This window comes from Saccostrea cucullata, unplaced genomic scaffold (assembly GCF_032062105.1).
Source record: "Saccostrea cucullata isolate Sc308-1 unplaced genomic scaffold, CSIRO_AGI_Scuc_v1 ctg2285, whole genome shotgun sequence".
NCBI lineage: Eukaryota > Metazoa > Mollusca > Bivalvia > Ostreida > Ostreidae > Saccostrea > Saccostrea cuccullata.
The window spans coordinates 27,501-42,554 of record NW_026936668.1 but is presented as its reverse complement, the minus strand read 5'-3'; the positions used below and the strand labels follow the sequence as shown (position 1 = coordinate 42,554).

At 32.9% G+C, this 15,054-nt stretch overlaps 1 protein-coding gene across 1 annotated transcript in view; it reads left to right on the top strand.

Moving 5' to 3' along the window:
- Positions 1-2,411: 2,411 nt before the first annotated feature.
- Positions 2,412-15,054, top strand: part of LOC134246186 (uncharacterized) — a 33,911-nt gene continuing 21,268 nt past the window's right edge. Inside the window, exon 1 of the mRNA XM_062728512.1 lies at positions 2,412-2,521. The gene's annotated coding sequence lies outside the window, so the exon portion shown is untranslated. The remainder of the gene's footprint in view (positions 2,522-15,054) is intronic.

Sequence of the window (15,054 nt, the reverse complement as noted above, 5' to 3'; positions counted from 1 at the left end):
TAATGTTGCTCAGCAACCCCCCCCCCCTTCCCCCCTCAGATGGTTATTCCTTTGACAAAAAATAAATGTTCTTAGTTTTTTACACTGTAAATGCTTCACAGTATAACGGTTTATTCTATTAGTTTTCTTCACTGTTACCATGGTCCCATGTCTCGGGAAAAAAACGACACGTACTGGTTTATCTTTATAAATAAATAGAAACTTTCACTTGACTTCTGAACAATATTGTTACAATGTCTTACTTGTTTTGAAAAAAAAATTATTTAATTCCATAATACTTCAAACGCGAGTCTATTTATTATCTTAATTTTGATATGATAAATGTACCTTAACTCATGTTTTGAGATTATCAATTGTAATCGTGAAATGAAATCCTCCCTTTTAAAAAAAATTAATAAATACATTATGTATAGGCATAACTTTTTATTATCATTTATTTAATTATTTGAAAGATTGTTTATAGTTATGGCATATTCTTATGATTTAAAAAAGAACGCATTGATTGCTTCTTTATCATGTTAGCATATGCGGTAGGCATCAAAAGCCTGAATGTTAATTCGATGGTCGTTACGATCTCCAGACATGGTACTCAAGATATACACAACGGCAGATAACTAGTTGTCAATCAAATCAAAGTATCCAATCCCAGGTTTAATTTAAGATGATTGACAGGGGTTCTTAGACCAGGTAAATTTGAAGGAGGTGCTTATTTCCTCCCCCTTTAAGTAAGTTCCAAGAAAGCTTTCATTCAGAATTGCGCTTAAAAATCGATTATCAAAGACCTATATATAATAAACAAATGCTAAGTATTTTAGTTTAATGTTTTATTCGAGTTGGCAGGTATTGTCCACAGTGGTCTACACAACAGTGGGGCAGCCGGCAAAATGGCATACCCCCAACATCAACATAAGTTGTGCCCTCCCTGACGGGAAAAGTAGCACTCTGGGTTGACCTCAATCGTGCTACGGACACATTTCAACACAAATTGTCTTTTACTTAATTATATTATTTTGCTTTAGATTTACATTATATAAGCTATAACTTACAAAGTCAACATCACATATATCAACATCAACCATCACATATATCAACATCAACCACAAAAAGTCAACAAAATCAACAGTTCAATGGTTAAATTGAAGGTGACGATTTCGCCAATACGACCACTGTGAAGTATAGTCTACTGTCTTTCCCCGAACTCCTTGAAATCATGGATAATTCGCCAAGTTGACACCTGTCACGCATGGTATTCGGGCAGAGATCATTCCAAAGGTCCTAGAATACGGAAATAGCAGGCAATTCTGATCAGCACCGTTACTGCGTTAGTCTCCTTCAACGAAATCTCTAATACCTGAGAGGACAAAAACAAAACCCCACAGCAGAAAAAGATTCTCAATGACATTTCCATAACTTTAATAAATTGGCTATACCTAACCCATGTAAAACAATGTACATGTAAACGTAATTTAAACAAACAAAAGGAGAAAGAGTATATACTTAACACCAAGCTCAAGGGTTGAGGTGGGAGGGTATTTCATAATACAGAAAAATAAATTGGATACTTTCATCACCCACCTTTCACTTTCATTGATGCATAGAAAAGGGGAGATAACCCGTAAACCTAGTGACTACGTACTGACACTGTATGGATGGATAAATAAATTCCGGCTTATCTCATTCATTCGATTTTCACAAAAAGGAGGTGAATGATGACATATAATTAAAGGATAGAGCTTTGATAACGACGCATATTGTGAGATGAACTCAAATATGCGGTATTATATTAAATATATTGAATAAAGTAATAACATGTAATATTTGACTTTTATCGATGTGTCATTAATTTTTTGTTGATAGTAGCCGTTTCTTTAGTATGTCAGACTGGGTTATCTTTACTAATAAGGATTTTTTGATATATTTTTTCCTGTTTAAAATGCGTTCATGTCACAGTCGAATGTAACGTTCGACGTAAAGACACGGGACCTGGAATCTTGGACCTCACTGCTGCATGCTGCGTGAATACAGATCACAATACCCATAAGTGCAGACTATTCGATAAAAATTTCACAATAATAAACAATTTCTATGTGTATGTTCTAAATTTGTTTTGAGAGAATCGGTATCGCACGACGGAGAACGTATTTTTGTAAAGATGAAATTGTATTTAAAAAGAAGCATTACCTGCATAGATTTATTAAAGCATAAATGTGTTTCAAGTATACATGTATCATTTGCTTAGGATTTGCCTTATGGTCATGGTGTAGTAAAATAATAATGGGTGTACAATATACATGTATAAAACATTCTTTTAAAAGATGGCAATATTTGTTAGGAAATTTGATAACTTGTGCTTTGTATGAGATTAAATAATCGACTGGGCGTTATTGTTGTCGGTAATCCAAGCATAAAATAAGTAAATGAGCTTGCCGTACGGCAAGGTTAATTCATTCATACCTTTAAATGCAATGTTTAGTTACAAATGTTTTATTATATAAAGTTTTGCATCTGTACAAGCAAGACGGTAAGTAAATTCCAAAAGATATTGAGTTTCTATTGTTGTAGTAGAGGTCTTCTTGCCTTAAATTTATCTAGAAGAGGGATTTGATTTGTTTGTTTGTTTGATGTTATTTTGTTGTTAATGATTTTTGTTTTGCTTAAAATTACTAAAACTAGCATAAAAAGTAAACAATTTCCATATAAATTTATCAAATACGGTATGATAAATAGATAAATAAAGATAGAAGAGGGTATCTTTAAATAAGAAATAAAGTTCATGCAGTTTGTGAATGAAATATAATATTTGCTAAACACAAAGAAAAGGTCTTGTACTTGACGTGTCCGATGCATTGTATTTTTCCCAATGGACAGGATATATTATAATACAAAAATCTCCTCATACCTTTTTAATGAAAACAAGACCAATACAAAAGTGCCTGACTGCTGATAAATAAAATTTTCTTGCATGGTTTTCTTTTTTTTTTGTTGTTGTTGAATTAGCATAATTTAAACGATGTATTTTCCTACTTTCGTTTTAAGTCGTATATACTTGTATTTCAATGCACTTTAATACATGCTTTGATCAATTCTAGTTTTGATTATAACATTTTACAAAAAAAAAAATCACACTCCGTTCAATTAAAATTTGCATACATATATATTATACTACGAATGTAAAAATAACTCCTGTCAATACATGTATTTTTAGACTGACCTTTTTATATTGTTATTAACCATAAATTACATATAATATAATAGATTAAAATATTTTAAGCATTATATAAGATCAAGAGCATAAAATTTATTAAGTATTTTCATTTATTTTCCCAATATAAGTAAACATCAGTGATTTCTGCTCACAAATAGTTCATTGTCTTTGAACATTTTTTCCTGCACAAATAAAGCACGTACTTTATGTTCTGAATGAAAGAAAAAGTTTCGATATGCATATCTTTATATGATATATTTTTTCTTGAATCCTGATAACAGTTTCTATTGGTGTTTAGAGCTTCCTTAAAGGGGGTAAAACAACAAAAAGCATGGTTAATAAGATAAATGGAGCCTCATCAAAACATCAAAATATGCTTTTCTCGGGTTATGAATTAAAGAACAAGGTTCATGTTTGCCTTATTTGGCCCAGTGAATGCATTGACAATTATTGACAAAACAGTCCTTAGCTCTATGGCCTCATCCACCACGTTACGGCACTTAAAAGGGAACTTTGTTTCGTCAGAACTCTGTATTGAGCTCGATTCTTCTGCTCTTTGTTGTGTACTGGTCTCTCTGCGATCAGACAAAGTGGCTATTTTATTCTCGAGGTCTCGCATAGAAGACCAAAGTTCAAATCTTCCCGTACCTTTGTATCAGCATCCGATCGCCCCTCTAATTCACAATGTGCTGTTCTGGCAAAACTAACATCGTGTCTTCTCCGACGTTCAGCTCTACAATTTACAATCTCCAGAGCCAGCCCAACTAAGTCATTTAAGGATTTAAAGATTTGGGCCGTGACTGCTGTATTCTAAGGCGCATATCAAAGTTCTATAGGGCGTCGATGAACTGGTCTTTTGAACTGGTAATTAAGGTCTTCCGTTTCCAACGGAAGACCTTCTACTGATTCTGAAGATTAAGATTATTATGGTCTTCCGTTTCCACCGGAAGACCTTCTACTGATTCTGAAGATTAAGATTATTAAGGTCTTCCGTTTCCAACGGAAGACCTTCTACTGATTCTGAAGATTAAGATTATTCTTATTATTCTTTTTTTTGTTTTCTTCCTAGACGCCAACTTTGAGGCCTCATATCTCACTCAATTCTCAATGGATTTTGCTCAAATTTTCAGACATTATAGACGGTTATAAACTCTATCAGAATGCTGTCAATAATTTCAAAAAGTCACTTCCGGTTTTGAGTTATTTCCCTTTAAACGAAAAATTATAGGCTTTCATTTCCAGACAAAGGCTCAGAGACCACTAGAGCTGGAGCAGAAATTTTACTGGTTTTAGATAACAGAAGGATTGAAGTTGTGCACATCGGTTTTTGTTTTTCGATTTCTCTATTCAAAATGGCGTTATACAGGGGTCAAAAAATAGAACGCCTAAAAGAGCGAAAATTTACACATGTTTTCCCTTTTATCTTGAAAACTAAAAATATTTTGTTAAGTCATGTTGAACAAAAGTTGTGCATAATTGCAAGGGCTTTCATATCATACTATTCAAAAGGGGCTGGCCTCTATGATTAGGGATTTAGGGAGCTTGAAAATTTTTGCTTTATAACTCAAAAACGGTAAACATTTGGATCTGGATTATACGAACAAAATTGTTCTTTGACACCTTTTTAATCTGATGAAAATGTTTTGTGTTCGATTATACCGGAGGTATTGCGTAATACGTAGTTGAAAGCAGGCCAGGTAAACAGGTAGCGTTTTTCATTCGGAAAGGAAATCAGACCTCTTCATGTGTATAATTTACACAAACTTCCTATCAGTAATAAACCCTATGGTATTTAATGTTAATTTTCTTCTAAATAGGGCTTTATACGTGCTTTACGGTAAAAATTGCGGTTCACTATTAAATTATTTATAACGATTAGTCTTTCTTTTTTATCTATTATTAATTAGTTTTATAGTGAACACGTCTTCATAAACGGAATATATTAGATCTATCTTTCTACATTGATTATTATAACAATTATAAGTTATTTTAACTTTATGCATCGAATAATTCACGATCATTAGTTGTATACATTTGGCGATCTCCAAGATCGCCTAGATGTTTGTAACAGTTATGTAATCCAACACCCGAATCCCACGCTGTCGATCGAGGTCACTAGTGTACCAGCCACCTGTCGTAAACAATGCAAGTGTCTGTGATCGTGTTTAAAATCCATTGTTTACAAAGACCTATCAATTTATAGAAAATCATGCTTTTAATTTATCGAATCAATAAGAATACTTCACCGATCTTTCATTTAATCGTAATTCGAAACACTGGTGCATAAATCATTTTGAATTGTGATCGCTTTCTTTGGCCTGTTCACGCAAAAATTATTTCTCTATTCCGTGTTAATGTATTTTATTTAAATTGTAATTGAAAAGGGGCTTCGGCAAATAATTATAATTAGTGATGGAAGTCTTGTGATATAATGTACTATTATGTACGTTTTATTTTTACCATCACTCTTTTGTTTCTCCATTATTTTTTTTTATATTAATAAACATTGAACGTTAAAAAAATACTTTAAAATATACTATTATTCACGTATTTGTAATAAACAGTTTACATCCAGCTTTGTCGCTTTGTGTCTAAAATTTTGTATCCCAGTCCTCATTTACAAGCACGTGTCCGCAGATAGCAGCGGGTATATCAGTTGTGTACTCCGATAGTTACAAATGGAAAATTGGGTTTGAAATCATCATGATCATGTCGACTCCTTTCATATCATTCAATTATACTCTATTTCAGCTTGTTTTAATCAATCGTAATCGCTTCTGCATTTATTCATTTCAAGTTTTATGCTTTTTGATAGCCCCCAAAAAAAACACGAGCTAGGTTTACACCATTTTTCCCTGTATTTATCGAAGTGGTAATTGTTTTATGAATCTTAAACTACATGTACGCATGCATGATAATTGTAAGTGGAGTTAACGTTTCTAACTCACAGGGGGAAATCCAACATGAAATTAAGCACTTTTGAGTTTGCAGTTATTTGCTACTAGACTTAAAATGATATTGTACAGAATGGTATACTATTTCGTCCAATAAACAGAATATTTTATATGCCTGTACATGTACAATGTCAGTACGAATTTAATTGATGCAAAGCGTCAAATTGGCTGCAAAGCAAAAAAATTCTTTCACATGCAGGAAAGCACGTCAAGATATTCAAAGCTGAAATAGTTTTTCAATTCTATTTCAGGCTGTTTTCAAAGGAAAATAAAAAATAATTTTACCGCATTTGCTCATAAATAGATTTATCGATGTTAAAAATAATCATGTTCATTAATGTATAAGAAGAATTTATTGTCATCAAAATGAAGGTGTAGGCCTGTCCGAGCTTCGATACCCTGGATCTTGATTACGTGATAATGCTCATGGTTTCTGCAGAGCAGGCTATGCTGCAAACCGCAGTGCAAAATTTAAAAAAAATATCTTCATGATCTATGTGTCATTTGTAGATGTAGAGCAAATTCAAAACAATTTTTACTAGAAGTTGAAAAACTCCTCATTATTTTATTCACCATGCACTTTAACCACATCATCATTATCCGGAAAATCAAGAGATTTCTTTTCAAATCTTACACACTCTCAGGCTGGGGAGTATCTGATGTAAACTCTTTTTATATGACCATAAATTATCGATGATCATGAGATATTAATGACAATGAAATTGAAATATATTTCAACATTTAATATTAAGTTTAAGCAAGTTTTTAAAATATTTTACGCATGATTTTTACTTGTTATAATTTACGAATTATTTTATTGAAGTAATAAAAAAAACGTCTCATTTCCCCATGTGCACTCTCTAACACAATCACATAAAGATTGGCCGCTACCGCAGCCGATAATAATTACATGTTTTATATGTATGAACTTTTACATAGAAGAGCGGCTAAACATATACATACAGAGCTTTCAGAATACGATTTTACAAAATTAGAAAATTCGTTATTGCCTATTTATCATAAAATATAAATTAAATTCTTTCCTTAATTATTGAATTCCTATGTATTTAACTAGGTACCTTAATTATCGATTCGCTCTGATATTTGGTTGTATAATGATTACAATGTATATAAACGTCCATCTGGTCAGTCATTGTTGCTTGACGACGTCTTGTTTTCTCCTCTCACATTGGTAGCGCGTATGCGGTATGAACACAAGCTTGTAAACAAAATAAACGGCAATTCACAAAAAAGGAAAACCAGAAGAAAAAAAGTGTCTGTGTAGGTGAAAAACACAACTCATTAATTTGTTTTTGAACAACCCCATACGTTTTTTTCTTTCTCCCTTGCATTTCGACTATACGGAAAAAAGATCACTAGAACCTTTGGTTATATTAAAAGAAAGGTGTTGGACCTTCAAACGGCACTATATCCGAACAGCTGTTATACAGCCTATCAAATATATCACGGCGTCAATAAAACAATTATTTAGATATTTCAAAAAATATTTATTTCATTCTAAGAAAAGCCACGCAGCTGTATACAGACATTCCAAAATAATGTTTCATGGACCGACAGGTTGTTAATTTCCTCTCATCACTATAAGTACCCCATCCCTTAAAATGAATACAATGTCTTCCTTCTAAGCAGAGAATGTCAGTCGGTTGATTTGTTTTTGTACATGCATATATACATGTAGTTTAGGAGTTGAATTCCGAGACTGAAAGTTACGACCTAATTTTATGTAAACCAATAATCGTACATGACATGTAATGCCCTGCCATGAATATGGCCAAGGCATTTGATGTTTGTCGGACGTCTTCCATCCTTCCTACTTTCTGTCCTTCCTTCTCTCCTTCTGTCACACTTTGCCTTTAGCTCAGTTCAAAGCTCAGTTTCAAACAAACTATCCAAGATATTTTTATCAATCTTTATATACTGATAGAAATTAATTAGAGTTATGCAACTGCATTAAGATTTTTTTAAACTTGACTTTATATACATTTATATACCTCACTTTTCTTAAATTAGTGTTTAGCTCAGTTTTAAACATACCATTCAAAATGGTGTTATCAAACTTCACATGTTGATGCATACTGATGAGAGCTATTTAATGGCATCGCCATTTTCGAACTTGGCCTTTCTTTTGACCTTGACCTAACTCTTTTTATCTCAATTTTAGCTCTAACGATAGTTAGTTATTGCTTAGCACAAGGTCATTTGGAAAGATCAAGGTCACGTACTAGTATTCCTTTACAGTCTTTTTCCTAGCTAAACATTGTAAGTTGCTTCTCTTACAAGGTTTTTTACTTGTATATCTTTAGTATGTGGCTTTTGACCTCGACTCAAGGTTACGTCTTCTAGTCCATAGCTCCAACGGAAGACCTATTCGTTGCTTTGCAACGAGCTCGGCTCTAGTTCTTATTATTCTTTTTTTTGTTTTCTTCCTAGACGCCAACTTTGAGGCCTCATATCTCACTCATTTCTCAATGGATTTTGCTCAAATTTTCAGACATTATAGACGGTAATAAACTCTTTCAGAATGTTGTCTAAAATTTCAAAAATTCACTTCCGGTTTTGAGTTATTTCCCTTTAAACGAAAAATTATAGGCTTTCATTTCCAGACAAAGGCTCAGAGACCACTAGAGCTGGAGCAGAAATTTTACTGGTTTTAGATAACAGAAGGATTGAAGTTGTGCATATCGGTTTTTGTTTTTCGATTTCTGTATTCAAAATGGCGCTATATAGGGGTCAAAAAATAGAACGCCTAAAAGAGCGAAAATTTACACATATTTTCCTTTTTATCTTGAAAACTAAAAATATTTTGTTAAGACATGTTGAACAAAAGTTGTGCATAATTGCAAGGGCTTTCATGTAATACTATTCAAAAGGGGCTGGCCCCTATGATTAGGGATTTAGGGAGCTTCAAAGTTTTTGCTTTATAACTCAAAAACGGTAAATATTTCGATCTGGATTATACGAACAAAATTGTTCTTTGACACCTTTTTGATCTGATGAGAATGTTTATTTGTTCGAATATACCGGGGATATTGCGTAACACGAAGTAGAAAGCAGGCCAGGTAAACAGGTAGCGTTTTTCAATCGGAAAGAAAATCAGACCTCTTCATGTGTATAATTTACACAAACTTCCTATCAATAATATACCCTATGGTATTTAATGTTAAATTTCTACTAAAAAGGTCTTTATACATGCTTTACGGTTCATTATTAAATTATTTATATAACAATTAGTTTTTCTTTTTTATGTATTATTAATTAGTTTTATAGTGAACACGTCTTCATCGGAATATATTAAATCTATCTTTCTACGTTAAATATAATTATAAGTAATTTTAAGCTTTATTAATCGAATAATTCACGATCATTTAGTTGATCTCCACGTTCGCCAGCCTAGATGTTTGTAACAGTTGTGTAATCAAACGCGCCAATCCCACGCTGCCGATCGGGGTCACTTGTGTACCAGCCACCTGTTTTCGTAAACAAAGCAAGTGTCTGTGATCGCGTTTAAAATCCATTGTGTACAAAGACCTATCAATTAATAGAAAATTGTGTTTTTAATTAATCGAATCAATAAGAATACGTCACCGATCTTACATTAAATCGCAATTCCTAACACTGGTGCATAAAATCATATTGAATTTTGATAACTTTCTTTGGCCTGTGCACGCAAAATTATTTCTCTATTCCGTGTTAATGTATTTTATCAAAATTGTAATTGAAAAGGGGCTTCGGCAAATAATTATAATAAGTGATGGAAGTCTTGAGATAGGTAATGTACTCTATGTACGTTTTATTTTTACCATCACAGTGACTCTTTTATTTCTCCATTATTTTTTTAACGTGCGTGGCCACAGAGAGCCGCAGGCATGTCGAATGTTAAAAACATCGTGTACTCCAACAGTGGAAATTGGCTTTGAAATCATGTCGACTTTTTCATATTACTGAATGACGGGTATTTTTTGTTTTTAGGTTTATAAATCCGTAAAATTTAAACGCGTAAAATTTCACATAATTTATAAAACGGCTCGTATAATTTTTTAACATGGTATGTGTAAAAGTAATGCTTATTGCTACTAAGCTCACTCCATGGAGGCTATATAATTAGTATACTGTTAGTATTTTGAACACTTTTAAGCCAATCATCAATTGGGATCATACAGGTAAATCTCAATTAACTTGTATATAAATTATACAAACATTGTCAATTAATTTATAAGTTAGACCTACCTGGTTACTGTTTTTTAGTATTTTTTAGAGACGCATAACTTCTGATAATGACTTAATAATTACAGCTCTTCCAATTAAATGTATACCCGTGTTTTCAATCTCGGGCACTTTCTTCTGCTTCATATGCTTTGAATAAAACTTCGACCTCTTAATACGCTGTACTTAATTAAATACTTTCACTTCAATTATGTTAGTTTGAGTTGTCTCTCTTTTTTTTCGGTAAATATACCAGACATGCACGTGTACCTAGCTATGTTTATAAAAAAAAACATGAATAAATGAAGGGCACATTGCTCATGTATAAAAAGGTTATTTTTAAAAAAATTATACCATGCGCGGATCTAGAGGGGGGTCGGGGGGTCAGGACCCCCCTGGAATTTACCAGGTTAAAAATGTACATACTAAAACAAGGAAAAAGTTACCATGGACCGCCCTTGGAAAACGCAGACCCCTCTGGACTATATGTGTAAAATGCCTATGGGTATGAAAAGTTAAAGATTTGAGGCAAAAGAAGAAAAGAAGTCACCACTAACCCCCCCCCCCCCTTACGAAATAGGTTTTTGACGTTTGGGGGAGTGTTACTTTACGTTTTTTTTTTTTTTTTGCTTGTCAAGAAATTTCCGGGATAGGATTTTTTTTTTGACTGAGGTGGACCCCCCCCCCCTTGGAAAAAATTTCTGGATCTGCGCCTGTATACAATTCATTATGTAATTTGTTTGCATTGTTTATATTGTTATATCAAATTAACATGTGTTTAATAACTCTCTCACTCTCTCTTTCTTTCTCTCTCTTACAAGTTACATAGAGTTTTTGGACACGTTATTTGTAAACGTAAATGCATTCAATGTGATCTGGAATTTTACGTCTGATGTTTTGAATTTTTACGGACATATTCAATTCGTAAAAGATCAACGTATAAAAATTTAAATCACCTTTTTTGACCCAAATTCGTAAAAATATACAGCAGTAAAAATTACCCGTTATATGGTATTTTATTTCACTCTATCTCATATTTGTTTTAATCAATCGTATTTGCTTGTGCATTTATTAATTTCAAGTTTTATGCCTGATGAAATCAGGTGCTTTGATCCTTTTCATGCCAGCACCTACCCCGACACAAGACCTTGATTTATCCGGTCTCATCAATAGGATCGGTCTCCACGCATCATTTCACAAGTCTCCAAATTTCAAATAAAACATTCTCATTGAAACTTTGATGCTTCCACATGAAAATGGCCGGGCATATATTGTTTGTCATGTACGTCTTCCATTTTCCGTCTGTCCCTCTTCCCCGCTTAGCGTTTACCTCAGTTCAAAGCTCAATTTCAAAGAAACTATTCAATTTTTTTTTTGTATTAAACGTCCTATGCTGATAAACATTGATGAGAGCTATTTTCCTGCATCAACATATTTTAACTTTGACCTTTCCTTTGAACTTAATCTCACCTTTTATGAATTCTGTCTAAAGAGACCATTCAAGATAGTATCATCAAACTTCATGTGCCGATATGTACTGATATGTGCTGAGACATACTATAGGCTAGCTACACGTTTGTAACTGCATCAACATTTTGTTTTACCTTTCCTTTGACCTTAACCTAACTTTTCTCAGGTTAGTGTTTAACTCAGAAACATACCATTCAAGACTATAAGTATTCTTTTACTTCTTATGGTGATACATGCATTTTTTTTTACTTTGACCTCTCCTTTCACCTTGATCTTAAGTTACCTAATTCATTGAGTATTAAGCTCAGTTTTGAAGAAAGCATTTATATTTTTACTCAACTTCATATGCTGATACACTGTACACACTTATGAGAGCTATCCAAACCTTAGTGTATAACAGATGCTCTTACCACTGTGCCAAACGGGCGACCTTCAGTTTTGAAGAATCCATTCAAGACATTTTTATCAAACTTTAGTATCCTGATACAGTTTGATCTTGCACTTTCCTGTGACCTTGATCTAACTTGTCTATAATTTGCAATTTGCATAGTATTAAAGAAACCATTTGAGATATTTTATTGTAAGCTTATGCCTATATGCATTATCTGAACGGAATTTCCATTTTTAAGATTTCAATTTTTAAGAAACTATTCAAGATATTCTCAACAAACGTCATACACTCATATTTCTAAATAAATCATCATGTAAATCATAGTTTTGAACCTAATAAATTCTTTCGATTCGATATATGCTCAAAAAAATTTGACTGAACATATCCAGTCTTTTGGACGAGTCACTGTTACTGACAGAGAAACTTTAAATTCTCAACCGTATTTGTACCAGTGAAACATTGCTCATATAATGCAGGGTGGGGCATGACCTTGTCTCAAGTTCTAGGTCACTTGAGATAAGATGTTTTGGTTGGATATGAACTAAAAGAATATCTAAAAAAACATACGTGAACTTTTCCACTCGGTAACACGCAGAGTATGTATTTTTATAACAGAGTTTGTCTTTGCTTGTTGCAAGGTCATTTAGAAAGTTCAAGGTCATGCACATAACATTCTTTTACAGTCTTTTTCCTGGCCCTGGGATCATGAAGCATCTTAAGCTTAAGTCAAAAAATGCCTTAGATGCTAAAGCTTTTTAAAGGTTAAGCAGCCCAAAATGAAAATGCCTTCCGATTTTGTATCATCAGTCTGCTGTTGTATGCAACTTATGAATTTCCTTTAACAAGTTTTAAAGATTTTATTGATAATTGAAATTTTGACTTAAGTCTAAGTCTGTTTCATGATCCCGGGGCCTGGCGAAACATTGTAAGTTGTTTCCTCAACAAGCCTTTGGGTTGCTTACTTATATAATTTTAGAATGGTTTGACCTAGACTCAAGGTTACGTCTTCCTTTCCGTAGCTCCAACGGAAGACCTATTCGTTGCTTTGCAACGAGCTCGGCTCTAGTTCTTATTATTCTTTTTTTTTCTTCCTAGACGCCAACTTTGAGGCCTCGTATCTCGCTCATTTTTTAATGGATTTTGTTCAAATTTTCAGACATTATAGACGGTAATAAACTCTATCAGAATGCTGTCAATAATTTCAAAAAGTCACTTCCGGTTTTGAGTTATTTCCCTTTAAACGAAAAATTATAGGCTTTCATTTCCAGACAAAGGCTCAGAGACCACTAGAGCTGGAGCAGAAATTTTACTGGTTTTAGATAACAGAAGGATTGAAGTTGTGCACATCGGTTTTTGTTTTTCGATTTCTGTATTCAAAATGGCGCAATACAGGGGTAAAAAAATAGAACGCCTAAAAGAGCGAAAATTTACACATGTTTTCCTTTTTATCTTGAAAACTAAAAATATTTTGTTAAGACATGTTGAACAAAAGTTGTGCATAATTGCAAGGGCTTTCATTTAATACTATAGAAAAGGGGTTGGCCCCTAAAATAAGGGATCTCTGGAGCTTGAAAGTTTTTGCTTTATAACTCAAAAACGGTAAATATTTCGATCTAGATATTACGAGCAAAATTGTTCTTTAACACCCTTTTGATCTGATAGGAATGTTTATTTGTTCGAATATACCGGGGTTATTGCATAATATGCAGTCGAAAGCAGGTCAGGTTAACATGTAGCGTTTTCATTCGGCAAGTAAATCTGACCTCATCATGTGTATAACTTGCTGTAAATAATATACCCTACGGTATTTTATGTTGATTTTCTTCAATATAAGGTTTAAACGTGCTTTATGAGTAACTATTAAATCATGTATTACAACTACTTATTCTATTTTTCTTTATAAAATTTAATTAGTTTTATATTGAACACGTCTTTAAAAGCGGAAGATATAAAATCTACCTTTCTACGTTTATCATTGTAACAAACTATATAATTAATCTTAAACTTTATACATTTAATAATTCACGATCATTAGTTGTATACATATTACGATCCCATTGTTCAGCGAGATGTTTACAGTTATGTAATCAAAGCCGCAAATCCCACGCTGTCGATCTAGGTCACGAGTATACCAGGCACCTGTGGACATTAACAAAGCAAGTGTTTGTGATTGTATTAGACCATTGTGTAGAAAACTGTGTTTTTAATTACATCGCGATTCAATAAGATTATTTTACCCATCTTTCATATTTAATCGTAATTCCAAACACTGGTGCATAAAATCATTTTGAACTGTGTTCGCTTTCTTTGGCCTGTTCTCGCAAAATAAACAAAGCAAGTGTTTGTGATTGTATTAGACCATTGTGTAGAAAGACTTAACAATTAATAGAAAACTGTGTTTTTAATTACATCGCGATTCAATAAGATTATTTTACCCATCTTTCATATTTAATCGTAATTCCAAACACTGGTGCATAAAATCATTTTGAACTGTGTTCGCTTTCTTTGGCCTGTTCTCGCAAAGTAAAAAAAAACTCTATTCTGTGTTAATATATTTTATTTCAATTGTAATTGAGAAGGGGCTTCGGCAAATAATTATAATTAGTGATAGATATTGATAGGTAATATTGTATATGTACGTTTTATTTTTACCATGATCACTCTTTTGTTTCTCCATTTACCGGGGTATCATTTTTTTAAAGATTAAATAAACATTGAACATAAAAAGTAATTTATAATATACTATTGTTCACGTATTTGTAATACCGGTATAGCAAACAGGTTATATCCAGCTTTGTCACTTTGTGTCT